We start from the raw sequence: 27,946 nt of genomic DNA on the forward strand, positions 1-27,946 counted from the left end.
ATTGCCCTAAGAAAATTCAGTAAAAAAGAAGATCCATATTGACAGAGCTACATACAGGAATTTGGTTATATTAATGGATTTTAAATGTGGCTGGTTTTAGGGATGGTTTAATACCATAGCCTTTTGTGGTCTAAAAAAGAATAATGTTACATCCCTCGTAACCCACTCCAAAGCGTGTATGTGTGGAATTGAAAGAGAAAAAAAGCTTTTATTAGTGTTCTTTTTCATTAATAGGGCATTAGCCACACTATGTTTTCGGTAAGCAGCACTTTGGAAATGCAAATGGATAAGAATTTTAACTTTTTCTTAGAGAGAGTCTTGGTAATTTGATTACTATTAAGGGCTAGTACTTTGAACTTTGGTTGTTCTCTCTATGTTAATTATGAACCTCTCTGTAAGTTACCACATTGATTTCTATGTGTGTTTTCTGTTTTACCTTCTAAAGTTCTAGAAAATGCCATTCTGTTAGTGTTAACTCAAAGCACATTCCATAACCCAAAATAAATGCTGTATGGAAAAAAAGTGGGTCTGTGATTAAATAACATTGAAACATTGGATTAAACAAAGATGAACAGGTATCTTTACTGCACAATTTCTCAAAACATTATGTTTGTTTGCATTTTAAATCTCTAAGAGTAGGGAATTGTGAGCCGTCTTCTGTGTATATTTTGACTGGGTCACCCCGCCCTTCTATTCCTTTGCAGAATTTCTTGAGGAATCATTGTTTGCGTGTCACTTCTTTAGAAAATGTTGCTTTAGGTTAGAGGTGGTGGCTTATTTCCATTATGCCAGCACTTTGGAAGATTGAGGCGGGAGTTTGAGACCAGACTGGCCAACATGGCAAAACCTTGTCTCTAGTAAAAATAGTAAACTGTTTTTCTATTCAGCTACTTGGAGGCTGAGGCAAGGGAACCCCTTGAGCCTGGGAGGCAGAAGTTGCAGTGAGCTGAGATTATGCCACTGCACTCGAGCCTGGGCAACAGAGTGAGACTCCATCTCGAAAAGAGAAGAGGAGAGGAGAGGAGAGGATAAGAGGGGAGGGGAGGGGAGAAAGAGAGAGGGGAGCGAGGGGAGAGGGGAGGGGAGAAGGGAGAGGGAGAGGGAAGAGAAGAGGAAAGAAAAAAAGAAAAGAAAAGAAAGTGTTGCTTTAAAAAGGAAAGGTCAGGTATGATGAGTAATCTTAGCCCGTTGGGGACAAGGTGGAAGGATCTCTTGAAGCCAGGAGTTCAAGCCCAGCCCAGATAACGTAGTGAGACCTTATCTCTACTTGAAAAAAAGAAAACTAGCTAGGTGTGGTGGCATATACCTGTAGTCAGCTACTTGGGAGGCTGAGGTAGGAGGATCACTCAAGCCCAGGAGCTCTCCACTGCAAGGCTGCAGTGAGCCGTAATGGCACCACTGCACTCCAGCCTGGGTAACGGGGTGAGAACCTGTCCAAAAAAAAAGAGCAACAACAAAGAAAAATCAAAAGTCAATTCAGTGATTTCAATTTTGGGTGCTCTGTTTAATTTGTAAAACAAGTGCTTGTTTTGTGAGCTTCTGAAAAGTAATTATTGATGAACTTTATTCACGTTGTATTATAGGCTTAAAATTTAGATGTTGTTATTCCAAAAGCTATTGCTTTTTATATCCTGGAATTATCACAAGCTTCCTCCAGAAGGAGGTGGTCCCTTGCTTACTTCCTCGTGACTGATGGTATTGGAAGAGAAAAGAAAGTATCACAGTCCACCCAGTGATTTTTTCCCCTACAATTAAGAATATTTATTGAAATGTTTGTTTATATAAGCTTATATTTATACAATATTATGCAAGTAGATAATACATAGATTGTGATCAAACTTTACTGAAACTCAATCAAATTTTGATTCCTGGGCTTGGAGGGTTATATTAGTTGTTTTCTCTGTACCTTTCAAGATCAATGCATATCTGATGATTCAATGATTGATTAGATGGAAAAATGACTTTATGAGAAGTCTAGCCAGGATTTGTCTTTCCTGACTGAAAAGAGTTGAATTAGATGAGGAAAGAGAGTATACAAATCATGAGAGTACTAGAAACACATAACATAAACTTATGAACAAATTTGAAAGCTTCAATACATGGTCACTTAAAAAATAAACATATACATTACCAGAACTAACTGAAGAAGAAAGTTTTAAATTTCTGAATGAAGCAATTAGAAGTGAAAAAACTAATTTCTCAGTCAAAAATCTTCCCCATTAAAAGAAAGGACCTTGTTCAGAATGTTTTCTAAGTGAATTTTGCTGGAATTTTGATAAATTGATAGTTTCTTTAATATGCAGATATAAAGGAAAATATGAAGAGATTACAGCTAATTTTATTAGGTTAGTATAAACTTAATGATATTTAATTACAATACATGAAAATAAGATTATAATCAAATTGTATGTATGAATGTACATGTAAAAATCATAAAGTATTAGCAGCAAAATACAGATGTTTAAAATAAATGAATAAATAAGAAGTAAAATGGGACTTATTCTAGGAATAGGAGACTGGCTCCCATTCACAAAAATCTATAAATCTAACCCACCACATTTACAGAATAAAGAAAAACATAATAATTTTCTACAGTTGTAGAATAAGCAGTAATCAATAAAATTCAGCATGTATTTATGATAAAATCTTATGCAAATTAGGACTAGAAGATGTTCAGGAAACTATGGTGTGGTATTTAATGGAAACTCTAGAAGCATTCCTTTTAAATAGAGCAGCATGGTAAGTATTTCTGCCCTAATATTGTGCCAGGGCCATCTACTAATACATCTACATAAATACTTTTGTCTCAGAATAAATAGGGCAGCTAGAGAGCCCTTAGCTGGACCCAAGCCTGCATGGGACCATAGCCATTTCAAAAACTGAGTTTGATCTGTTTGATTTTTTATTCCAAAAACTAAAATAAAATAACTTAGAAATTAGAATAAAATGTAGTGAAATATCATAACCACAGGATATGAAAGGCTCTCTTAAACCAGACACCTTCAGAACTTATAAAGGAAGAAAAAATTGTATAAAATGTATGTGTTCTAAATATACATTGAATACTTTAAGGTACATTAAAATTCCAAATGTTCAAAAATATATTATTTAATGTAAAGTACATTAATATGTAATATTTAATTTATAATATTTACAAATAAATGTAATGCCATTTATAAAATTCAATTGATATAAATTAATGCATTTATAACATTTGAAAAAGTCCTAGATATGCATTAAAGTCTTAAGCATTCAAACTGTTAGAATAAGATGTAGTAAATGTATTTATGACCACAGGATAGGAAATAATTTCTTAAACCAGTACCTCAGGTAAGAAGTTATAAAGAAAGACAAATGATCAATTTTATAAAATTTATAAAAGTCCTAAACATACATTATATAATATACATTAACATCTTAAGCCTTCAAAATATTAGAATAAAATATATTTGATATATTTATGGCCACAGGGTGGAAAAGATTTTTTAAGACAGGTCAAGAAGTTATAAACAAAGACAAAATTTTATGTTTTATAAAGTTTAAAAGCTTCTGCTAAAAAAACCAAAAAAACATGAAGTTAAAAAATGAGCTACAGAAGACATTTGTAATATACAAGGGAGATCAATAATCACTAGACACAAAAAATATTACTGTATGTTACAAATATTAAAGAAAAAGCTTAATAGAAAAATGAACACTGTGTTAGTTTGCTGAGGATAAATCTTCCACCTCCATCCAGGTTTCTGCAAAGGACATGATCTCATTTCTTTTGATAGCTGCATAGTACTCCATTGTGTGTAAGTAGCACATTTTCTTTACCCAGTCTATCATTGATGGGCTTTCAGATTGATGAAATGTGTTTGCTATTGTGAATGGTGCTGCAATGAACATACATGTGCATGTATCTTTATAACAGAATGATTTATATTCCTTTGGGTATACACGTAGTAATGGGATTGTTGGGTTAAATGATATTTCTGCTTCTAGATCTTTAAGGAATTGCCACACCATCTTCCACAATAGTTGAATTAATTTGCATTCCCACCAACAGTACAAAAGCATTTCATCTTCTCTGCATCTTTACCAGCATCTGCTGTTTCTGGACTTTTTCGTAATCACCATTCTGACTCGTGTGGGATGGTATTTCATTGTGATTTTGATTTGCATCTCTCTATTGATCAGTGTTGTTGAGCTTTTTCTCATATGGTTTTTGGCCACATGAAAATTTTTTTTTTTTTTGAGACGGAGCTTCGCTCTTGTTACCCAGGCTGGAGTGCAATGGCGCAATCTCGGCTCACCGCAACCTCCGCCTCCTGGGTTCAGGCAATTCTCCTGCCTCAGCCTCCTGGAATATCTTCTTTTGAGAAGTGTCTGTTCATGTCCTTTGACCTTGTAGATTCTGGATGTTAGAACTTTGTCAGATGGATAGATTGCAAAAATTTTCTCCCATTTTGGAGGTTGTCTGTTAGCTCTGCTGATAGTTTATTTTGCTGTGCAGAAGCCCTTTAGCTTAATTCGATCCCATTTGTGAATTTTTTTCCTTTGTTGCAATTACTTTTGTTGTTAATTATTCAAGACCAAAAGGCATATAAAGAGACATATGTCCACCCAAGTGATAAGGCAGTTTGGGAAACTACATTTTCTAGTATGTCCTGCCCCTTGAAAGTTAAAAATGTTGACTGGCAGAGAGCGCTGGGGACACCTGTGGCTAGCACCACTGAAGAAATAAACAGTATAGGACTGGGTTCTGACGTGAAGCCTTCCCCCTTCTGTGGGACACTTAACTAGACACAGGACACAACACCTGAGGTGAAATTTCAATGGCTATTAAGTCTGGGGTAGACCCTCTTGCTCTTTGTGATTCTAGCTTCCAAAGATGAGGAGCTGGTGGAGTTGTCATTGGTCCGCTGCCCTGTTTCTCCTGGGCGCTGCCTCTGCCTCCCCACATCACCAGCATCCCGCCTGCCTCTAGCCTTTAGGGGCATTCTGGATAGGTGCTCTTCCCACTGAACTTCAACCAACTTGTACCACTCCATGGTGGCTTGGGCATCTTCCACAGAGGAATATACTCTCTTCCTAACCTGGATATTCTGGTTTAACAGCTTTTTGGTGAGATGCTTCAGAGACATGGAGGCATTCTCTGGACAATCAGGCGGGAGGATATGGGATCCTTCCGGTTGAGGGGTAGGGATATGGGAGATGTCACAGGTGAGGGACTTGGGGTGAAAGTACCGAAGGGCTCTGAAGTCATTGTGGATGACATGCCCCACCACTACCTTCCCTGTGAGTATCTTCAATATCTGTCCTTGGGTAATCTCGAAGGGTGTGGCATGCACCTGTGCTGCTTCTGGATACCACTCCATTTGATCCAGTAATCCACAGTGTGGTGGGAGGAAGGATGTACTTGTCATAAATCACATCTCCATTGTAGTTGACAGTGCTACCTTGAGCCAAGGAACTAACATGCCCCTGAGTCCTGTGCCCACCACCTCAGAGTCAATGTCACCGTCTTCCTTGGCAACTCCTGGGATGCTCTGGAGTATATATTCTCTGAATAAGCTTGGGTGGAGTTCTATGGGGCATTCTTCTGAGGATAGTTCTTCTTAGAGGATTTCTACTGGGAGCACTTTTTCTGGGAGTGGGTTGGGTGGCTATTAATCTTTGGAAGGGCACTCTGGAACTCCCCCAGAAAATCTACTTCAGTAGCAACAGAATCAGCCTTCTTTGAAGGGGCACGGGTCAGCCAAGACACTGTGGCTTCCTTGCCCAGGCTCTGTCCTGACCCATTGCTGGAGGCAGTGGTCTTCTTTTTCTGGGGGAAGGGAGGGGTCTTTCAAGTGGCATCCACCCTAGGAGTTTCCCCTTTCTTTGAAGTTTCAGAGTGCAACTTAGGCGCCTTGCTAGGGGGCTGGTTCTTTTTAATCATTAAATCTCTCTGTTCCAAGAGCCTTCAATTCTTGACAAAATTTCAGTGCTTGGCATTTCCTTCTAATGGCTTTTTGGGAGGATTGAGCAGTAAAGTAGACACAGGGACAGTGGGAGGTGGAAGAGCAGCTGGGAAAGGAGGATATATGAAAGGAAGATGTGGGACTCCTTCTCTGCTGAATCCTACTGTCCAACATGTGGAGGTCTGTAGTGCATCCTGCCAGATGGACCCAGCTAAGACTGGAAGCATCCAGAGCCAGATGCGGAAATCGCGTAAATCAGTGCAGCGGGATGTTTTATTCTTTTTGTAGCAATTGTGAATGGGAGGCCATTCATGATTTGGTTCTCTGCATGTCTGTTGTTGGTATATAGGAATGCTAGTGATTTCTGCAGGATGATTTTGTATCTTTAGACTTTGCTGAAGTTGCTTATCAGCCTAAGAAGCTTTTGGGCTCAGACGGTGGGGTTTTCTAGATTTGGGATCACATCATCTACAAACAAAGATACTTTCACTTCTCTTCCTATTTGAATACCCTTTATTTCTTTCTCTTGCCTGATTGCTGTGGCCAGAACTTCCAATACTATGTTATATAGGAGTGGTGAGAGAGGGCATCTTTGTCTTGTGCTGGTTGTTAAGGGGCTTGCTTCCAGCTTTTCTCCAATCAGTATGATATTGGGTGTGGATTTGTCATATGTGGCTCTTATTTTGAGGTCCGTTCCTTCAATAGTTAGTTTATTGAGAGTTTTTAACATGAAGGAATGCTGAGTTTTATCGAAGGCCTTTTCTACATCTTAAAATACATTATTAACTGAAGAAATTAAGTACCCCCTAAATATTTTTTCAGATTTGGAGACACGCAAAAAAAAAGAAAAAAAAAAAAAAAACTAGAAGGAGCCAAATCAGAACTATAAGGTCAATACCTAGAGATTTCCCATCGAAACTCTTGCAAAAGTGTCCTTGTTTGATGAGCGGAATTGGCAGGAGCATTGTTGTGGTGGAGGAGGATTCTCTGGTAAAGCTCTCCCTGGAATTTTTCTGCTAAAGCTTTGGCTGACTTTCTCAAAAACACTCTCATAATATGATGTTATTGTTCTTTGGCCCTCCAGAAAATCAACAAGAAAAATCCCTTGAGTGTCCCAAAAACTTGTTGCCATGAAATTAGTTCTTGACTGGACCACTTCCATCTCTAATTGGTAGCCATTACTTAGATTGTGCTTGGTCTTCAGGAATGTAGTGGTAAAGCCATATTTCATCTTCTGTTATAATTCTTCAAAAAATGCTACTTCAGGATCTTGATCCCGTTTGTTTAAAATTTCTGTTTAAATCTGTGCTCTTGTCTGTAGCTGATGGGAGGGGCAATGCTTTTGGCAACTTTAATATTGCTCAACTTTAATTTTTCAATTAGAATTGTGCAAACTGAACCAACTGAAAAGTCTATGGTGTTGACTATTGTTTCTGCTGTTAAATGTTGGCCCTCTTTAATTAGCGCACAAACAAGATAAATTGTTCCTTGCAAATTGATGTGGATGGTCTGCTGCTATGAGCTTCAACATTGTCATTCTCTTAAAATCAGCTATTCATTTGTAAACTGCTGATTTCTTTGGAGCATTATTCCCATAAACATTTTCTAAAGCATCAATAATTTCACCATTCTTCTACCTATGCTTTATCATAAGTTCCATGTCTTTTCTTACTTCATTTTTAGCAGAATTCATGTTGCTCCTCTAGGGGCTCTTTTCAAACTGATATGTTATCCCTCCTAGTGCCTCAAACCGGATCCTGTTTAGACATGTTATACCAAGTTAATATAAGTTTATTTTGGTGTAAAAAATTTGGAACCTATACATAGTTTTTCATAGTATGCATTTTTCATGAACTTTTTGAAGACCCTGGTACACCATGGTCTGACAATTCCATTTATGGAGATATGTCTTGGAGAATTCTAGGGTATGTAATTGTGCAAATAACAGTATTATTTGTAAGAGAGAGAGAAAAGAATCTCAAATACTGTGGAGGAAAATTGATAAACCAATTATTTCTTCAGGATATGATACAGCGGTTAAATTGAATGGACTATATCGCACATACATGGATATATTTCAAAACATCTAAGTTGAAGTGAAAATAAAAAGCAAATTGTAGAAAGTTACATAGAGTTTAATAACATTTCTGTAAACTGAAAAATCCCCATAATTCTGTATGTATGCACTTATATATTATCTTTAAATATATATTGATTACAAATATCTTAAAATATATATTGCATACTCAGCTAATATAAGACAGTGATTAATGCTAGACATAGAGAGAAAGGTATTAGATTGGGGAGGGGTTCAGGGAAGAATAAAATTTTATCTGTAGATTTTCGATCTTTCACAAAAATAAAAATCTGAATGAAACATGATACAATGTTAATATTAATTCTGGGTGGTAGGCATATAGTTATTGTATTAGCTTTGATAATATTCCAGGGAAAAAATTTAAAAATTTACAAAGAAGAGGCATTCACGTATCAACACAATTACACAGCTGGTTGGGTCTTTTTAAAAAAATTGCACTTTCCACTACACTTCAGTACATGTTGGCATATAGATCTCTTAAAGTGAGGGCTGCAGTTATTACTAATTTAGAATCAATGATTAAATTTATATATTCAGGACTCCTCTAGTGACTTCCAACAAGAATGGTTCCAGTTATCTTCCAAATGCCATCTATTTCTCAAGTATGCGTGTATCTCTGCATACTTTTTCTCATAATTCAGTATTATCAGAACATAGTTTTAGAAATGTATTTGAAAAGGGAATTAGATTTTGTTGCAGAAATGCAAAAATTTTTAAGTAGAAGTACACATCAAAGAAACTGTAAAAATCTTGCTTTGAGTGACTCGAAACAAAGTTAGAAAATATTGTTTGGATGTTGTGAAAAGAAAAAGGAGTTCTATTGATTGCTCAGTATAGTTGCTCAAATTTCGTACAAGGCCAAAGAATGACATATCATAACACTCAGAAATTTAACATGTGTGAGGCGGCTTGAGAGCGTATGGCTTTGTGGTGAAATCGATCAGGGTTGCTTTTTTTTTTTTTTTTCCTGGGCTGTAATTTATAAAATTCTACAGTCTAAATAATTCTACCTTTCTCACTCCAATGAATGCACCTGAATGGCAAGGAGAGTTTCAGAAGAAAAGGGGCATCCAAAACTAGAACTCCTCTCTTCTTGAATAAATAAATGATGGTACTTCTTTTTGTGTTTTATTCAGTGAATTTCAGAAGGGTGGTTTCTATTTCTGTCTCATTTTTGCCAACAAGTTTTGGTAGATTATCTGGTATGTGAAAAGTACTATGCATTGATTTGGAGGTAAAACTCTTATTTTCTGCATTTCAGAAATACAAGTGGCTAGAAATTGTGTAAGAAAAGGTTAGTTTTGGAGATATTGGTAATGGAGAGACAGTGGCAAATCAAGAGACTTCAAAGTCTTGAATCTTTAATAGCAAATGTACTTTTTATCTAACAATATTAATAAAAGATCCCTCCCACAAAAGATGGTAGCAAAAAAGTAACATGTCCTTTCTTAATATTTGTTTTATTGGAATCTTCCCCAACTTTCCTTGTGTTGGATAGCCATAGAATTATATGGAAAGAAAGTCTACGGAGTCCTGTGAAATTTCTACTTGTAATTCTGAGACTCAATATAATTTACCATTTCATTCTCTTGTAATGCTTTATAAATGAAGCTGTCTACCTTTCTACAAGGAACACAGGGAATAATGGTGCACTGGGGATCATTGCCTAGGAAAGCACTGTAGATTTGACCTTACTGTTTTTGTAAGTGAACACATAGCCTTCTCTGATATTTTGTAACAGTAAAGCCCTAAGTTTTGTATTAGGAAAGTACCCTCAGGTCTGTGCCACCTGGGGTTCCGTCTTTTCACTCCCTATTCTGATGAGAGACAGCAGCTCGACTTAGTGTATTTGGCTAAACAAAAGGCATTTCTCCCATCACCCACTATAGAAAAACTGAGCCACATGAAAAGCACCCACCCAACTGAAAGCAACTATAAGCATTTGAGATTTCTACTATAATAAGCCAACAGCTATTTACGTTCTTCCACATCCAAATCTAGGCCAGCAGTCCATTTGTATCTGGAATCCTTTTTACCAAGAGTTGAAAAGCCTCCTGAAGAGACAGGGCACACACCCCAGGCTTTATTCTTGCTTTGGAGCCTTTGTGGATTTCATTCAACTGATAGTGCATTTTGGAAATATTTCTTTATGGTTTAATTTTCTGAGGTTTTATTGATAAAGATAAATTATTTGAAGAGCTGTATTAGTGCAGCCAATTTTCTTTCCAAGAAGTACTTCAGAAACCATGATGCAGGAGGAAAGGGGAGAAATGTCTGCAGAGTCTCTGATAACCTTACAGTAGAAAGAGTTTTCTGACCATTGTAGACCCAGAGACACCTGTCTTAAGGCCATTTGAAGCCTTGAGAAGCATTGTATTTGTAAGTCATAGAATAAGAAAAGAATCTGGAGTGGGTTGAATAGCTTCCTCCCAAAATTCATGTGCACATGGAAATTCAGAATGTGATGATACTTGGACTTTGTGTCTTTGCAGATATAATCAGTTAAGGATCTTGAGATTAATGCATCCTGAATTTAGGGTGAGCTTGTGAAAACACTGGTGTCCTTGTAAGAATAAGGGAGGACACAGAGAGACACAGAAGAAGGTGATGGAAAGACTGAAGTAGAGACTGGAGTGGTGTGTCTACAAGCAAAGGAGTGTCAAAGATTGCTGGCAACCCTCAGAAGCTAGGAGAGAGGCATAGAATGATTTTTCCTTTAGAGCCTTCAGAGGGAATCGACCTTGATAATTCCTCGGTTTTAGATTTATGGCCTTCTGAACTTAAAAGTAATTAATTTTTATTGTTCAAAGCTGCCAAAATTTACAGTAGTTTGTTATAGCATCTGCAGAAAACAAACGCAGCATTCCACACCCAGACCTGCTCTTGTAAGAAAACTCTTACTCCTCTATTCCCATACTGCTATAATATTCCTGGGATATGTTATCCTGTAGTAACCAAAACAGCATAGTACTGATGTGAAAGTAGACACACAGACCAAAGGAACGGAAAAGTGAAACTAGAAGTACAGCCAAATGCTAACAACCAACTAATCTTCCACAAAACAGAAAAAAAACATATGCTGGGGAAAAAACTCCCAATTTAATAAATGTTACTGGGAAATTTGGACAGCCATATGCAGAAGAATGAAACTGGATCCCTATGTCTCACCATATAGAAAAATTAATTCTAGATAGGTTAAAGACTTAAATCTCAGACCCAAAACCATAACAGTTCTGGAAGAAAACCCTACAAAAAAACCTCTTCTGGACATCATTGGCCTATGCAAAAAATTTATGACTAAAAACCCCAAAACAAATGCAACAAAAATAAAAATAAATAAATGGGATCTAATTAAACTAAAAAATTTCTGAACAGTCAAAGAAACTCAACAGAGTCAACAGAAAACCTGCAGAATGGGAGGAAATGTTTGCAAACTATGCATCTGTCAAAGGACTAATATCCAGAATCTATAAGGAGCTCAAACAAATCAGCATGAAAACAACAACCCCATTTAAAAGTGGGAAATGACATGAACATACATTTCTCAAAGGAAGATACATAAATGGCCAACAAGCACATGTGAAAAATGCTCAGTATTGCTAAACCATTAGGGGAGGGCAGATTAAAACAACAATGAGATGTCATGTTACTCAAGCCAGATGGCCATTCTCAAAAGTCATAAAACAATAGACATTGTCACAGATGTGGTGAAAAGGGAATGCTACACACTGCTCATGGGAATGTAAATTACTACAACCCCTATGGAAAACAGTATGGAGATTTCTCAAAGAACTAAAAGTAGATCTACTAGCCAATCCAGCAGTTCCACTACTAGGTATCTACCTAATGGAAAAAAGTCATTATATAAAAAATATACCTGAACACATATGCTGATTGCAGCACAATTCATGATTGCAAAGATATGGAATCCACTTAAGTGTCCATTAACCAATGAGTGGATATATACACATGGAATACTACTCAGACAAAAAAATGAATGAAATAATGTATTTTGTAGCAAGTTGGATGGAACTGGAGGCCATTATGCTAAGTGAAATAACTCATGAACAAGATACCAAATACCACATGTTCTCATTTATAAATAGGAGCTAATCTGTGGGTATGCAGAGGCATACAGAGTGGTATAGAAGACGTTAGAGACTCAGAAGTGGGGAGGGTGGGAAGGAGGTAAAGGATAAAAAGACTAACTATTGTGTGCAATGTACACTACCCGGGTAATGGGTACACTAAAATGCCAGCGTTCAGTACTATCCAATTCATTCTGGTAATAGAAAAACCAGTTGCATCCCTAAAGCTGTTGAAATAAGAAACAAGAAAAAATAAGTAACTTATAGAGTGGTGAAAACAGGAGGAAAATAAGAATTAAAAGTGGAGCCTAAAGATGTGATTGAATTACTTAAATCTCATGATAAAACTTTAACGGAGAAGGAATTGCTTGTTATGAATGAGCAAAGAAAGAGGTTTGTTGAGATGGAATTTCCTCCTCATGAAGATGTTGTAAACATTGTTGAAATGACATCATAGTATTTAGAATATTGCATAACCTTAGTTGATAAAGTAGTGGCAGGGTTTGAGATGATTGTGTGAAATTTGAGAGAAATTCTAGTGTGGGTAAATGCTATGAAACACCATTACATGCTACAGAGGAATATTGAGAGGAAGGGTCAATCAATGCAGTAAATTCACTGTTGTCTTGTTTTAAGAAACTGCCACAGCCATCCCAACTTTTACCAACCACCATTCTGATCACTCAGCACCCATCAACATGGATGCAAGACCCTCCATGGGCAAAAAGCATGCGTTGCTGAAGGCTCAGATGATTGTTAGCATTTTTAATCAATAAGGTATATTTAATTAAAAAACAATTATTTTTGGTGTTGGCATCACCATTGTCAGCCATTCATTCAACAGATAACTGTTGAGCATCTTCTGTTTGCCAGATGATGCCCCAGCTGTTGGAGACACACTAGTGAGTAAAGGGAAAGCGTCTGTTCTCAACTAATTTTCCTAGAAGAGGAACGTAGTAGGCAGAACAGTGGTTCCCTCAAAGACATTTATTCATTAATCCCCAGAACCTGTGAATATGTTCATTTACATGGCAAGTGGGGGACATATGATTTCAGGTGAAATTAAGATTGCTAATTAGCTTACCTTAAAATAGGAAAATTAGCCTGGATGACCCAGGTGAACCCAATTGTAGTTACAAAAAAATCTTAAAAGTGGAATAGGGAGGCAGAAGAACAGAGTTAGACAATGATATGACAACAGAAAAAGGTACAGAAAGATGTGTGGTGCTGTTTTTGAGAGTGGAGGAAAGGGTCACTAGCCAGGGAATGTGGATGGCCTCTAGAAGCTGGAGAAGGTAAGGACACAGATTCTCCTCTAGATCCTCTTGAAGGAGTGGTCTTCTGATGCCTTGGTTTTAACCTATTGAGTCCATTTTGTATTTTTGACCTCCCAAACTGTAAGATATAACAATTGTGTTGTTTAAGCTGCTAAACTTGCAATAATTTGTTATAGCAGCAACAGAAAACAATTTCAGGGAAGGAAGAAAATAAACAGACGAATAGGTAACAAACAAGGTAGAATTACTTAGCTTTAATAACATCTTTGATTTGATAAGAGGTTAAAATAAGAATATGTCAGAATTTCTTGTTTTCAGGTATTCCTTCATTCCTTGCTTCCCTCCTCTAGGGGAAGTACGGTTCCTGTGTATTTCCATTGCAGTCTGTAATCCTGTTATTGCATTGACCATGCTGTTTGTTTCAGTGTCTACTAGCCTGTGAGTTCCTGAAGACAGAGATTGTTTTCTACATCTAAATCTTCCCGGCATTGCTTTGCTCATCTTTAGCACTCAATTGTTGAATTAATGAGTCAGAAGACAGCCTCTCAATGAATCCAAGTGTATGATAAGGAAATAGTGTGTCAGGCACTTTCTGGGCAATGCTTCTTTATTTTTTCTGTGTCTTTAATGGGAAGAAGGACTTTGGATGATGAATAAACGGAAGAAGCAGCTGGGGCATAGCATTCTAACATTTCAAGGCAAGGACCAGTATCTCCATCTAGTTCTTGGGTTCCAGCACAGTTATTTGCATGCATTTGGCCCCCGAATTTATACACTAATAAACTAGTATTCACTCTTGTGTCCCAGGTGCCTAGTAGAGTATCATGTTTGTTTGAACGATGTCCAGTTCAACTCCTTTATTACCCAGATTAGGAAACAGGCTTCCTGAGGTTAAGTGATTTGCATAAAATTACACAAGAAACCAATGGCAGGGACAAGATATCAGAACTCAGACATCTGGAATCCAGACTACCATTTTAATTTCTGGGATACTAAATAATAACTTAGAAATGAATCCTGAATCTGTCAGAATCATTATTTGTAGCTATCCCCTGACTCTCCTTGAGAGGTTAATAAGGTTGAATAATTTGAACATCATCAAAGTGTGTCCCAGACTGCTCAGCTGTTTGTGTGTCATAAAGCCCTGACCTCATGCACTTACCTGGGAAGGCTGGTTATGAACTGATGCTTATCTCAGCATCAGTGACCTCTGTGATCTTTTTTTTTCAGGTTTTAAAAATAGCCTTTCCTTACAGTGAATTCTTAACTAGCTTCTTAATTTACTGAAATTAAATGGAAGTCCTAACAACTGTGAGGAAGGAAAGAGCAGGTTGTCAAATGCTCCCATTGCACGTGGCTCCGTGTCAAGGCGTGGCAAAGTAATGGAACAGGTGTAACTAATAATTGATGCCATTCTCACTGTAGCTGTTGCTATTTTCTCCAGCAGATATGGAAGCTTTGGTTTCTGTTCCTGAATGAACACAGATATACTTTCTTCATTTCCAGTTCGGTTGGCAATGTACATAGAAGTAGACAAGTGGGTTATTAAAGATGACCCAACCCAATCCTTTCATACAGATGAAAAGAGTAAGGCCCAAAGAATTCAAACAACTTTTCCAGGGGAAGGGAATTAGTAAAAGAGTGATATGGTTAGGCTTTGTATCCCAACCCAAGCCTCACCTTGAATTGTAAACTCCAAATCCCCATTATCCCCGTATCAAGGGAGAGACCAGGTGGAGGTAATAGAATTGTGGGGGCAGTTCCCTCATGCTGTTCTCGTGATAGTGAGCGAGTTCTAACCTGGTCTGCTGGTTTCAGAAGGGGCTCCTTCCGCTTTGCTCAGCACTTCTTTTTCTTGCTGCCTTGTGAAGAAGGTGTTTTGCTTCCTCTTCACCTTCCGCCATGCTTGTGAGTTTCCCAAGGCCTCCCAGCCATGCTGAACTGTGAGTCAACTACACCTCTTTTTTTTTATAAACTACCCGGTCTTTGGCAGTGTTTTACAGCAGTATGAAAACAGACTCATACAAAGAAAGTTGGGTTTAGAACTTACATCTCAAAGTCCCGTGGTTTCGCTGCTCTATTACTTTGTCCTGTTAATATTCTTTTCTTTCTCCTTTCACATATTATCTCATTGCCCATACGCTGCATCCCATCCAGTAGAAGAGCTAAGAACTGCATTGCGATTGGGTTCTGTTTGATTTAGAAATAAATTATCCATTTAAGTGAACTGTAGGAGCTGCCAAGCTGTCTCTAAAAACCTCATGTTTGAAGGCTGGGAAGGGAAAAACATGAAGCCATTTAATTCAGCACATTCAATAAATAGATTCTGCTAATGTTCTTTGGGAGGGTATCATTTATTTGCCCTTTCTCTGTGGCTGTTGTGAGGGTGTTTGCGGACAATGAAGGGTGGGTAATTTGCATTTTAATTTAGAATTTACTGAGTTTATTGACCTCTTGTTTTTATTTTGCTCTCCTTGTACTTTTCTGTTAATCAGAAGCACATTTAATTTGTTTCTTAGTTTTTTTTTTTATCTGAAAGATTAGAATAATGGGTTTTACTTCACAAGCTTATTAGAGATTAATGCGTTAATGTATGAAAATATTTTGGAAATTGCCTCGTGGGTGGTAAGCTTTATATTATTAACTGTTATTTGTGTCCTCATCCTCATCTTTGTGGTCATTTTTATTATAATCATGATCCTGCAATATCTAGCTCAAATCTTTCACTGTGGCTAGTTCTTCTGAGAACACTGGTGGGAAGTAATATTTCTCCTTCTCAACTACCATGCTTTGTATAATTTATGCTTATTTGTGATTGTGTTATTTTTATCATGTGCGTATTTTATTCAACAAATGTTAATTGTGCCTCTGTGAGGTGAATGTTATGCCAAGTTAAGGAGCAAATCCACACGGTCCCTGCTCTTGCATGATTTACGGTTTAGTGGCGTGATTTGCTTTTGGACAATATTGATGTTGCTTGCAATAATAACCTACTCAGAGTATATCCTTTGGCACACTGTAGGGTGGGTCAGAAAATAGTGTCTTTTGTTTGTGTCCCATTAGTTGGGTGGTTTTTTAAATATTGTCACCTAACCCGAGGACAGTTGTAGGTTTTGCCTAATGATTTTTGAAACACCTCACTTGCCTGCGGTGAACGGAAAACATAAACTTTCGATATGCCTTGAGCAGAGAACTCTAGAAGCAGGCACCCGGTGTCTCGCATAGTTCATCTTGTTCCTGCCCTGAGAATTCCCAGGCTTGAGACTTCATCCTTGGTCTGAGTGTCTGCAGCTGTGTTTGTAGCCCAGCAATATCCTAAGCATTTTGCTGGTCATTCCTTGATATAGACAAGCGAACAAACGTTTGACTTGGGCTGACACTTTGTACAAGTTGGCACAATTGCTTTTGCACCAACCTGCTATTTATTTTTGCTCACAGCAGCCTTTGGTATTATTTTACTGAGATACTAAGAGTTAGTTTCAAAGGATGTTCACTCCTCAGTATGATTTTCTGTGAAAAATCTCCTGTTGCACAGACCAAATGCATAGACTTAACAAACTTTGCTCTTTGTCTTGGGAAGTTTATTTTAAGCCAGGGCTCAAATATCACTTCTGGTGCTCTTTGTACCTTACCATTCTTTCTTTCTTTCTTTTTTTTTGAGACAGAGTCTTGCTCTTTTTAAAACTTAATATATTGTGAGGATTAAATAAGAAAAATTTATTAAATTTTTTTTTTTTTTTTTGAGACGGAGTTTCGCTCTTGTTACCCAGGCTGGAGTGCAGTGGCGTGATTTTGGCTCACTGCAACCCCCGCCTCCTGGATTCAAGCAATTCTCCTGCCTCAGCCTCCCGAGTACCTGGGACTACAGGCACACACCACCACGCCCAGCTAATTTTTGTATTTTTATTAAAGAGGTGGTTTCACCATGTTGGCCAGGATGGTCTTGAACTCCTGACCTCAAGAGATCCACCCCCCCTTGGCCTCCCAAAGTGGTGGGATTACAGGTGTGAGCCACCACACCCAGCTACCATTCTTTCTTTGAGCAGAACTACTTGTTCTTATGCTGCTACTTACCACATTGTACCAAAATGTCTTTCCATTGGTTTAAAATATAAAAATCACTTACTCGGCTGTGGGGATCTATAGGGCCAATTGCCTACTTTACCTTCTGCTTCCTCTTAACATGGTTCTCTGACGCCTGCTTGTTAAGTTACAGCGCTTTTATCCTCTGATGGTTTGCACTAGGAGTGGCTCTCCACAGCCTTTTGCACTGGGTCTTCGTTGTGCCTGGCACACATTTTGTTGGCACCATCTCATTCCTGATGTATCAGCTTCTATTACTAAAGCAGGCCTTTAATATTACAATGACATAATGTTGCGTATATGTCTCATTTGTTACAATCTTTCTTAGATGATTGAATTTCTGTAACATTACCACATGGGATAGGAACTCCGTCTTATTGTTGTATTCCAAACACTTAGCATGGCACATGATAGGAGATCCAGCCCATTTGATGCTGTTGTTGACAAGTAGAGAAGATGGATATGCACCAGAAGTTTCCACAAGTACATGGTTATCAACTGTGATACATGTTACAAGGCAAATACCGCGGAACTTAAGGACATCTCATAGGGGATTAGTGATGGCTTAACTAAGAAAGCAGTGTTTAATCTGACAACTGAAGTAGGAACAGCGTGTACCTAGGAAAGGCAGACAGCATTTCCCAAGTGAAGGGGAGGAGTTAGCATGATGCCTTCAGAGACCTAAATGAAGTCCAGTGTGGCTAGAGCACAACACACGAGCAGAAGATGGAAACTGAAGGAAAAGGACAGTGTACATAGCTTTTCTCTCCTGGGGGATTGCAAACCCTCTGTGTGAGAGGGTGGGTATGTGTCAGAAAGTGGGGATGGGAAGAGCAATGTCTTTTTTTCTTTTTGTGGTGTCTCTACTACAATGGCTAGTGGATAGGAGCTCAGTTACTCATTGTTAATGAGGCAGAAGGGGCTTGGAATTAGTGCATCTTTCCAAAGCTACCTCATACACAGCATCTGTTATTACACAGTATGAAAAAGAGCTCTTTCTCTAGGGAGTGTGACTTCCACCATTGTTGTGCAGTCATTGGATGTGTCTGGAATTCCTTCTTCAGCATGGCTTCATCAATCACATTCTATTCCTTATTTCTTGCAGTCTTAACTTTTAGAAAATATGTGTCCAAAGAGCTGAATGGGATAATTTGACTAACCAATAGAATTTCATGAAAATTAGACTTCGCTTTACCTTACAGAAGAATTACCTGTTGTCTATTTTCAGAGGCAAAACAAGCCCTGGTTTGTGGTTTCATTAAGGGAAAATGCTTAAAGTATCACCAAAATACTTTGCTCTGAATTTCATTTATTTCTGTTAGAAAAAAATATCAAATAGTCAAAGGAATTTGTTTAGAATGAAACAAAATGAAAATGAAATGCTTTCCTCTTAAATCACACATTGAATTTTCTTTGAGTTTGGAATTCTTTGAACATGCTCTTGGCTAGAAGATTCGAGACGATCAAGATTCAAGATAAACACAAGAAAAGAATGGAAAAATCCAACAGAATTAGGTACCAATAACTAGTAGAAACATGTAATTATTTGAGTGGCAATAAGGCTCTAAGCATTTTGTAATAAGTTGTGCTTTAAAAGTTATTTACTAGTTACTTGAAAGCAGAATATGTTAAAATTCAGCAAATAAAGTCTTAGTTTCCGTTATCCATTTATCTTAACCTTTGCTTCACTTGGTCATTGCTATGAAGGTCAAATTGACTATAGTCAAGAAATGCATTCTAACTAGACAAAGTACAATCACACTCTCCAAATGCCATGTTTAATTTGTACTTTACACCTTAACATTCAAAAAGACAGAATGTTATTATACTATGAAGCTGGTGTTGATGAGGTCACCCGGTTCCTATACCACGCTTTTGTAGAACATTTATTGATTTGACTGGCTTTAAAGATTATGCGCTGAATAATATTTTAAGTGAAAGGAAGAAGCACATAGAAATGTCCTTATTATTTATCTTGAATGTGAAGTTTCAGGGTTTAAAATAGTCTTTTATATCCATTTTAAATTACTTTAAAAAATTCTATTGTCCCAAGTGCTTATTGAGAATTTTAAACATAGATTTAAATTACCAGTTTATTTTGTGGTGTTACTTTATTAAACATATTGTATTCTTTTTAAAGTTCTGATAGTGATAGAAAAAAGTAATTATAATATATCATACAATTCTTATTAAAAAATTTCTTAAAACTAATGATGGTTACTGATGCCTAAATTTGGATTAATGCCAGAACAGGGAATCTTGAAAAATGATACTTTAATTATGAACTTAATTTCCTGACCCATCACTTACTTCATTCCCCTGTGTTCCTTTTTTATTTTGGTATGACAAATCCTTTGGCATGTAAACCTTGGAGGATAGGGCAGAGTACATTATTAACCCACCAAAGCATATTAATAGATAAAAAAATCTGATTTATGAAGTAGTGTGATTGACCAGAATTGATTCAAATTGTGTGTGTGTAAGTACAAGTAATTTTCTTGCCCAGGAGAATGTCTTCGTACTTATAACCTTTTAGAACGGAATGGCAATATTTGTAACTGGCTTGGAAATAGGGCTTTTACATCTGGATAGAAAGATCAGTGCTTTTCACTGAAGTAAATACCATAGGTACAGGAGTGGCTGACACGTGGGGACTGCCCAATTAATCAGCTCTTTATCCTTTTGCTATCCCACCAGCTCTCGGTATGTAGCTCTCTGGCCAGCAGCATCCACATCACCTAGGAAATTTGTTAGAAATGCAGATTCTCAGCCCCTACCCCATACCTACTGAATCAGATACCACCAGGATGGCAGGGGGGTGGGTAAAATTTAACAAGCTCTCCAGGTGATTCTCATGCATCCTAAAGTTTGAGAATCTCTATTTGAGAAGTTTAAATGTATTATGATTTTGTTATTTTTTAAAGCATATCCCTTAAGAAAAATGAACCTTACTTCTCTGCTCGTTTTCTCAACAACACTTTCCTAACATAAGCTAACATTTGGTTACAATGTGTTTCGTCACCAATGTGTTCAGCACAGTGCTAAGCTGTAAAGAGATGATCTCAATCATTGCTAACATGTACCATTAATATGCCCATTGTAGAGATGAAAACACTGGAGCTTTAAGAAGTCAGAAAGGGTTCGGCATGGGGGTTCCTGCCTGTAATCCTAGCACTTTGGGAGGCCAAGGCAGGTGGATCACTTGAGGTCAGGAGTTTGAGACCAGCCTGGCCAACATGGGGAAACCACCTCTTTTCTAAAAATACAATAATGAGCTGGGTGTGGTGGTGTGCGCCTGTAATCCCAGCTACTCGGGAGGCTGAGGCAGCAGAATTGCTTGAGCCCAGGATGGGAAAGCTGCAGTGAGCTGAGATGTCACCACTGCACTCCAGCCTGGGCGACAGAGCAAGAATTCATCTAAAAAAAAAAAAATAAATGAAGCCAGGAAGTTGTTGAAGGTCACCTAGCTGCTAAAGGTAGGTGGTATTCAAATCCAAGCAGTCTGATACTTGATCTTCATTACTATTCTAAGACATTCTTCATTATTGACTAATTATAGCATAGGCTGTGCTGACAAATCTATTAGATTCCCCTTTACACACAGATCTTTCCAATTATAATCTAAAATTGGTAGTTCAATATACAATTCCAACACATACTCCTGGGAATAAGGATACAAAGCACAACCTCCTTGTTAGGAGGCAGAATTCATGACTGGAGTTCCCAGTTGAAAAATCCCAGGTAAATTATATCAGTAAATATTCTGAATTATTGGCCCCTGATTTTTATTTATTGGATGAAATGTGAAAAATGACAGAATGAGAGGCTTCACCTGAGAAAGAAGAGTGTGCTTAGGAAAACAAAATAGGAGATTGCAAGGTGAATGTAAGGGAGAAAGCCTCTGCTCTTCATCTTTACCTTCCCTGACTGCTCATATTTAGAATCCACTCTCACCAATTTAGTGTAGTGCCCTTGGAATTTCCGTGCAATGCTGAGTGTGTCCTCTATTTGTCACTTGTCAATGACTAGCAGTGATGTTGGTATTCCGATGGGGAAAAAGATCCAATTATATTTGGGGGCACTTCAGGTCTGTAATAAGCAGCAAAATTAGGCTGTTATCACACTGTGATGAAGCTATCCTCTGCCATCAGCAGCTTGCCTTGTAGAACCTCATCAGATACCCCTACTAGGTCAACTCCTCAATTGCACATTTAAAGCAAAGGACCCTACAGGGCACAAGAAAAGGCTTTGAACGATTGACTGTAATCTTTTTAATGTTATGTTTTCCGCAGGATAACACCTAATTGCTTTGTAAATTGTCCCTCTTTTTTTGCCTTCAACAATCTTGCACAAAAGGCAATAACAGATTTTTTTTTTATTGCATAAAGTACATTCTTAGGCCTGTTTCCTTCCATTTTTATTTCTGCTGTCAAGCCATACAACTTGTATAGCTTGCAGTTATTATTCCTTGTCATCTTCCAAGTTACATCTTTTATTCCTTAGGAATTTTCATGTGCTTTGAAGAGGTGAATTACTGGGTGACCACATCAACTACACTAACATGACTTGCTATAAAGGTAGAAAAGGGAGGCTTGCTCGCTTTTAATTAATTGATGTCACTCTCAATGCACAGATTTCGAAGACTGAAGAGCAGCCTTGGGTGGAGAATTTGGAAATGGTGAGGGCAGGCTCTTTTTGGCGAGACAAGCAAGATGCTAACCTTTCTAGAAGTTACTAATTCTTAACTGCTGCTTCAGTCTCAGATCGAGGGTTACTCCTAAAATGCAGAGTGCACCTTCCCTCTGAGCAGTATGGCAATCTGTAGCAGCATGTGGGCTCTGCACATGAGATCCACAGGAAGATAGGCTTATTCTTGGGTCTGAGTCCCCCTCTCTCTCACAGGTCACTGGTGCTGTTTTTTCGTAATTACGTTTTTCTCACTGCAGAAGCCCAGCTTCCTTCTTAGCTCTTTATAGTCATGAATCTTAATTATTCTGCCTACTTTGGCTTGTGAGCCTGTATTTTATTATTGGAAGAGTTCATGAAAAGGGGATTTGGGGTCTTTGCCTTTGTAATTAAAAACATTGCTGAGATTATGCTAGTCATATTACTTTGCCTTTCAGTAAAATGTAATTGTTACATGAAATAATTTTGTCCTCTTCGCATGACTTTTTCTTGGTGACCGAATGGCACTATAGATATTTGACACCTTCAAAAATAAGAATGAAACTGTTATGTGTGTAGAAACTGCATTATAAGAGATTTTGCTTTTTATTTGTTTGCTACTGTATTTTGTTTGCATTTGAATAGCAAGGAAAAGCAACCTTGATATGTTGAAAAATTATTCTGAGTTTCAGTACCTTGTTCTAGATAGTCACACTGAAACCTGTATTCTCTATGTCATTAACATATGGTTAAAGCAGTTTTGGCTGGATATGTCGACATACTTCCACTCACACGTCAGAATGTCTCGGAGAAATCGGGTCTGCAAATGGCATGACCTGGACTCTTGGCAGGCTGTGTGTACAGCCAGATGCCTGACCGTCCAGTCGCATCACTGCTCTGGCTTGTCTTCTTTCATGTACACATTGAGGGACTCCTGTGAGATGCTCTGAAAGCTGGGTTTTAGATCTCAAGTTCTCATTTGTTTTTGTATGTCCAAACAGGACAGAAGTCTTCATAGGCTAAAAGCTGATAATCCACTTGAGCAGGATGGTGTTCTTGTAGTGCCAAGCTCTTTGCAGAGTTTCCTAGTTAAGCACACATGCCCTTTTCACAATGCCCAGGCCAGATCAGCTCATTCCCTATTGTCCATGAGTGAGGTAAATAAATGATTTATAGAATTTCCAGCAGTTAAATAAACCAGATGATTGACCAGAAAGCTCATTTCTGACGAGGCCGCTGAAATAGTGTCCATATTCATCAACATATTATCAATTTCTTCACAAAAAATGAATGCTGCAAATACTTTGAAGTGTCCTTCCAATCATTTTATCAAATATTTTCACTTTTTATAAACAAATCAATTTTAAATGTTGAGTTATATATCCTGTTTTGTTCTGTCAACATTGTCTTTTTACAATCTCAAATACTGCTTTGGTGCCCATTTTACATGTAGTGCATCTTGTAAGATTTTGTTCCTAATAGCTGCATTCCAGTACTTAGTACTTTCTGATTACTTTAGATATGTGATTTCATTTCATGTTTACAATAATGCTATGAAGAAGGTATTATGATGATTGCTATTTCACAGAACTGGCAACTAAACATTAGAAAACCTAAGTAACTGGCCGAAGGTCATTCAGCTATTAAGTGTGAGGAAACCAGGATTCATGTGGAGGGAATGTGACTGGTTCATTGGTCCATAGCAACTACTCTGAGGAGTTAATTTGTATCATATAAAGAATAAAATCTATTCAGCTAACTTGTGTTAGAGATTCCTCATTATTTCGATTTTATCTGAAATGTCTGCATAATTCAAGAACATGGACATTTTGACCTCATATAAGTCCTTTAATTTTTCTGTGTCTTGGTGATTTTTTTTTTTACCTTCTAAAAAATGGGCAATATGTTCATTATCATCTTTCTTAAAGGATTGTTGTGAAGATTAAAATAATGCATGTGAAATACTTTGGAAACTGTAACACCAATGTACTTTGAAATTCCTTTAAGCAGGAGTTTCAAATAAGTGGCTTTTAAATGAGTCTAAACTGAGATAATTTGGCAAAAACAAAATCCAGGCAGTTAAGATCAATTTTTTTTTCTCTTGAATTTCTTAGATTTTTCCTTGACCTCTAGATTTCTATTTGAAGATGAAAAGACTTCTAAAAACAAAACAAGGAATGAACTAAATCATGAAAATTCATGTATCACAAAGGATTGAAGCATTCATGTAGCAAAGGTTTCTAAGTTGAAATGTGTGCTAAGTCCTCAAATGCACAGGCCCTTGGAGGTGCTTGGACCACCACAACAAACAGGGGTTTCAACCTTGTCAAAGCTAACCTATGATCATTTGTCATAAAGGTTGGCTAACAGGTCCCTAAACAGGTGTGAAGAATATCACGGAGGCTCAGAGATATAAAGAGACTTAGTGAAGGTTGACCAGCTGGCTAGTGGCAGAGCTAGCACTAACTAAAGCCAGCCTCTAATGAAACCTTTCTATTCCCTTAATACCAGCTAGCAGGATACCACAGATCACAGATGGGTAACAGGAAGCCAGTGCCTTTGTGCTTGGAAGGAATCAAGTGGTGGGTGTTTGTGTACAAGTTGCAGTGGGTTTTTCCTTCCATCCTAATCTCAGAAATATTTCAGGGTTTCCTAGAAGTTCGTCCTAGGTGTGACGAGCCTGTTTCCTTCCTCTCCTGATCATTATGCTGTAGTACCTTCCCCTGATCGCAAATTCACTTTGTGTATTTCTTGCACTGGGCATATCATTTGACATTTGTTTACACTTACCTGCATTTTCCATCTTCCAGGCTTACGTACAGCACACAACAATGTAAATCCTCAGCTGCTGCCTGGCATTTGGGCACCTTATTTACTGTGCCATACCTCCCCCGCTGTTTAATCTGCAAATCTTGCTCTCAGTCCCAAGTCATTTGTCTACATAATTAAAATATCCAGTCACTTTCAACACTGATCCGTTTCATATGTCTCACTAGTAATCTCTTTTCCAGACATGGAATATTTTGCTTTTATTTATTTTGCTTCTTGGAAGGAGAGGGTGCAGAGCAGGCTCAGATGTTCCAGAAGCCTAATTTGCTTTCTTTTAAGGTTGTAAAGAACCACAGCATTCTTAGTGTTGACTTATTTGCTCAGTGATTTCTGACATGTTTCTTTTTAATGAAAGAAATTCTGGCTAGTAATTAGAGTAAAAAATACATCAATGGCAGCTTGATGATGGGGAACCATTTCACCTGCTTGGAAGTCTTAATACTGAAAATAAGATTTGAATACATTATCACCATGTGCCAGAGTGCTTATTGTTCGCCTTTCGAATGTCACGTAGGGACCGTTTCTGGATAACAGATATTGCATTAGACAACTAATTGTGAATTTTTAATGCCTATGAAGCTGTTAACTAGGGGCCTGACTGCATAGGGACCTAGAGTGCACAAACTCTGACAGACATCTGGCAAATTGCTTCCCAAACAGCCATTGCATGGCTGGGAAATTCTCTAATGTTTGAAACTTTCTGCTAGTTGCATGGGAGTACTAAACAGTGTAAACCAATGGGGCTGTCCTCATTTGTAAGTAAAAGTGTCTGTGTGGAGTTCTTTATAATGCCTACACACATGGGCATTCCTCAGTTTCCAAAACTTCTCTCACCTGCTTAGATGAGTCACGGGCATCCTATAGCTGACATTTGAAATTGTTTTAAAACAAGGTGTGCCTTTGGAGTAGGTAATACATTGATTTAAATGAACACTGATATGTAGGAGAATTTGTTTCCAAAATGGAGAACTGTCACGGCTTTGAGAAGTGTCATGGACATAGGGAAAAAAGCCAGAGGGGTGAGGTGGCAAGGGGAAAGATAAACCTTGCATATTATATGATAGATTTTCCTAGACACAGGCTTCGTTATTAATGAAGTTCAAGTCTCTACATAAGCCACTACATTACGCGCAGTGCTATTTGAGATTTAACCTTTTACCTTTGCAAAATTCACCTTTGCAAAATTCACCTTTGCATTACAAGTCATAAGATCAGCCTGCTGAGCGTATAAACTTGTCCAGAGGGTCTGGTCTCCAAAGCCTAAGTGTGAAATTCAGGAAAAGATAGATGAGGTTTCATTTTCTCCAGCATCTCCCCAGTTCCCTGCCCCGTATTTGCTCTCTGAAGAGAAAAGCCATGCATCTTTGTAAGTCTAGGGACAGGAGATGTTACTTTTACAGTCAGTGCAGGCTCTGTGAATCTTTCTAAAAATTTCACCTTGAATTTTCATCAACACTGTTGGTTCTGCCTAAGCGGTTATCATCCCAGGAGGTTTGAGTTGAGGTAGTACTTTGTTTTTCTCTGGTGAGGAAATCAATTCATTTCTAAAGTTTTTCCTGAAATTGTCAAGGTCCCAAATAGAGAAGAAGCCAGTTAAGAAGCTAAGTGCTTCGGCAAATAAATACAAGTCTTAGAAACGTAGTTTATTTGATCATTTGAAAGATTTCATTGTGGGCAGTGTCTTACTCAGCTGGTACATGTTCATATGGCCATGCCAGTAGTTAAAAATATGGACATTATTGCTCTTCTTAATTTTTAAATTGACATACACAAAACATTGAATCTTTTTGTTTATGGTTCTGTGAGTTTTGACAAATAGGCATGTAACCAAGCTCACAATCAAAATAAAGAGCTGCTCATTATTTGAAAAACTCCCGCATCTTGCCCTTTGGTTTTATAGTCTCTCCTGACCCTTAATCCCTGACAACCACTGATCCATTCTCTTGAACTACTTGGCCTTCTGTGCCCGGCTTATTTTCCTGAGCATAATGACCTTCAAGTTCATCCGTGTTCCATAGGTCAAAAATGGTAGGGTTTTTTTATTTAAGGCACAGCTGTATTCCATTGTATATATGTACCACATTTTCTTTATTCATCCATTGATGAACATTTATGTTCATGGTTTCATGTCTAAGCTATTTTGATAATGATACAGTGAACATGGGAGTGAAGATATCTTCCTGAATTCCTGATTTCACTTTTTAGGATTTATACCCACAAATAAGACTGCTAGTTCATACAGTAGCTCTGTTTTGAATATTCTAAGACATTTTCATACAGTTTTCCATAGTGACTGTACCAGTTTTCATTCTGACCGACGGTGTGCAAGCTTTCCGTTTCTTCACATAACTACCAACGTTTGGTATCTTTTTTTATAAATAGCCATTCTATTACATCACTCAGTGACGTGCTGCCTAATTTTGTGGTTTTGATTTGGGTTTCTCTGGGGAATGGCAATGTTGAATGCCTGCCCATCTACCTGTTGGCCATTTTTGTGTTTTCTTTGTTACAATTCTATTCAGTATTCTGCCCATTTTAAAATCAGGTTATTTTTTTGCTACTGAGTTATAGGCTTTCCTTATGCATTTTGGATATTAACTGTTTATCAGATACATGGTTGACAAATATTTTCTCGCATTTGATGGTTGCATGTTTATTTTGTTTTCTTTGCTCTGTAGAAGCTTTTCAGTTTGACACGATCCCACTTAACTATTTTTCTTTTGTTGCGTGTGTCTTTGGTGTCATATCCAATAAATAATTGCAAAGCCAATATTAATAAGCTTTTTCTTTCTAGAAGCTTTATGGTTTCAGCTCTTACATTTAAGTCTTTAATCCATTTTGAATTAATGTTTTTGTATGGTTTATAATAAAAATCCAGTTTCAGTCTTCTATATGTGGATATCCACTTTTCCCAATGCTATTTATTGAAGACACTATTCTTTCCCCATTGTGTATTTT

General features: G+C 37.6%; 1 pseudogene; it reads right to left on the reverse strand.

Annotated features, from left to right (window-relative positions):
- Positions 1-4,817: 4,817 nt before the first annotated feature.
- On the reverse strand, positions 4,818-6,175 carry LOC116529796 (annotated as a pseudogene).
- Positions 6,176-27,946: the final 21,771 nt, after the last annotated feature.

Source organism: Sapajus apella, unplaced genomic scaffold (genome assembly GCF_009761245.1).
Source record: "Sapajus apella isolate SASKATOON/1434 unplaced genomic scaffold, GSC_monkey_1.0 scaffold63, whole genome shotgun sequence".
NCBI classification, from domain to species: domain Eukaryota; kingdom Metazoa; phylum Chordata; class Mammalia; order Primates; family Cebidae; genus Sapajus; species Sapajus apella.